This window comes from Oncorhynchus tshawytscha, linkage group LG18 (assembly GCF_018296145.1).
Source record: "Oncorhynchus tshawytscha isolate Ot180627B linkage group LG18, Otsh_v2.0, whole genome shotgun sequence".
NCBI classification, from domain to species: Eukaryota; Metazoa; Chordata; class Actinopteri; order Salmoniformes; family Salmonidae; genus Oncorhynchus; species Oncorhynchus tshawytscha.
In genome coordinates, this window is record NC_056446.1 from 34438461 (window position 1) to 34441057 (window position 2597).

Here is a 2597-nt window from a genome sequence, read left to right on the forward strand (position 1 = left end):
ACTTGCGTTTACCCGCTGTATTGTGGCAGGGTGGAAGTCTTTTCGTGGTAGCAGGGTGGAGATAACCACTTGTGCGTTGGGGAAAGTAGGGGAAGCCTTTTCAATCACTCCCGTCAGTGCTGTGGCCACCCTTTCCTGCTGTACTCTCAGGTCGTTTGTGCCTGTGTGTATTATTATGTGGCTCTCTCGCTCTCTCTGTCATCTCTCTCTCTTTCTTCTCTCTCCTCTCTGTCTCTCTCTCTCACACACTAAAATAACACATCCTAGATCTGAATGAATGAAATATTCTTAGTAAATACTTTTTTCTTTACATAGTTGAATGTGCTAACAACAAAATCACACAGTCTGTGGTGCAACGTGGCGTTGGTGGATGGAGCGAGACATGATGTCCCAGATGTGCTCAATTGGATTCAGGTCTGGGGAACGGGCGGGCCAGTCCAGAGCAACACAACACAAGCTTGTGCCTTCCTCTTGCAGGAACTGCTGACACACTCCAGACACATGAGGTCTAGCATTGTCTTGCATTAGGAGGAACCCAGGGCCAACCGCACCAGCATATGGTCTCACAAGGGGTCTGAGGATCTCATCTCGGTACCTAATGTCAGTCAGGCTACCTCTTGCGAGCACATGGAGGGCTGTGCGGCCCCCCAAAGAAATTCCACCCCACACCATGACTGACCCACCGCTAAACCGGTCATGCTGGAGGATGTTGCAGGCAGCAGAACGTTCTCCACGGCATCTCCAGACTCTGTCACGTCTCTCACATGTGCTCAGTGTGAACCTGCTTTCTTCTGTGAATAGCACAGGGCGCCAGTGGCGAATTTGCCAATCTTGGTGTTCTCTAGCAAATGCCAAACGTCCTGCACGGTGTTGGGCTGTAAGCACAACCCCCACCTGTGGACGCCGGGCCCTCATACCACTCTCATGGAGTCTGTTTCTGTCATTTGAGCAGACACATGCACATTTGTGGCCTGCTGGAGGTAATTTTGCAGGGCTCTGGCAGTGCTCCTCCTGCTCCTCCTTGCACAAAGGCGGAGGTTGCGGTCCTGCTGCTGGGTTGTTGCACTCCTACGGCCTCCTCCATGTCTCCTGATGTACTGCCCTGTCTCCTGGTAGCGCCTCCATTCTCTGGACACTACGCTGACAGACACAGCAAACCTTCTTGCCACAGCTCGCATTGATGTGCCATCCTGGATGAGCTGCACTACCTGAGCCACTTGTGTGGGTTGTAGACTCCGTCTCATGCTACCACTAGAGTGAAAGCACCGCCAGAATTCAAAAGTGACCAAAACATCAGCCAGGAAGCATAGGAACTGAGAAGTGGTCTGTGGTCACCACCTGCAGAACCACTCCTTTATTGGGGGTGTCTTGCTAATTGCCTATAATTTCCACCTGTTGTCTATTCCATTTGCACAACAGCATGTGACATTTATTGTCAATCAGTGTTGCTTCCTAAGTGGACAGTTTGATTCCACAGAAGTGTGATTGACTTGGAGCTACATTGTGTTGTTTAAGTGTTCCCTTTATTTTTTTGAGCAGTGTACATATCAATTCAATTCAAGGGGCTTTATTGGCATGGAAAACATGTTAACATTGTCAAAGCAAGTGAGGTAGATAATATATAAAAGTAACAGTAAACATTACACATACAGAAGTTTCAAAAAGATAAAGACATTACAAATGTCATTGTGTGTATATATACAGTGTTGTAACAATGTACAAATGGTTAAAGTACAAAAGGGAAAAGCATAAATATGGGTTGTATTTACAATGGTGTTTGTTCTTCACTGGTTGCCCTTTTCTTGTGGCAACCGGTCACAAATCTTGCTGTTGTGATGGCACACTGTGGTATTTCACCCAGTAGATATGGGAGTTTATCAAAATTGGGTTTGTTTTCGAATTCTTTGTGGATCTGTGTAATCTGAGGGAATTATGTGTCTCTAATATGGTCATACATTGGACAGGAGGTTAGGAAGTGCAGCTCAGTTTCCACCTCATTTTGTGGGCAGTGTGCACATAGCCTGTCTTCTCTTGAGAGCCATGTCTGCCTTCGGCGGCCTTTCTCAATAGCAAGGCTATGCTCACTGTTACTGTACATAGTCAAAGCTTTCCTTAATTTTGGGTCAGTCACAGTGGTCAGGTATTCTGCCACTGTGTGCTCTCTGTTTAGAGCCAAATAGCATTCTAGTTTGCTCTGTTTTTTTGTTAATTCTTTCCAATGTGTCAAGTAATTATCTTTTTGTTTTCTCATGATTTGATTGGGTCTAATTGTGCTGCTGTCCTGGGGCTTTGTGGGGTGTGTTTGTGTTTGTGAACAGAGCCCCAGGACCAGCTTGCTTAGGGGACTCTTCTCCAGGTTCATCTCTCTGTAGGTGATGGCTTTGTTATGGAAGGTTTGGGAATCGCTTCCTTTTAGGTGGTTAGGTAGAATTGAATGGCTCTTTTCTGGATTTTGATAATTAGTGGGTATCGGTCTAATTCTGCTCTGCATGCATTATTTGGTGTTCTACATTGTACACAGAGGATATTTTTGCAGAATTCTGCATGCAGAGTCTCAATTTGGTGTTTGTCCCATTTTGTGAAATCTTGGTTGGTGA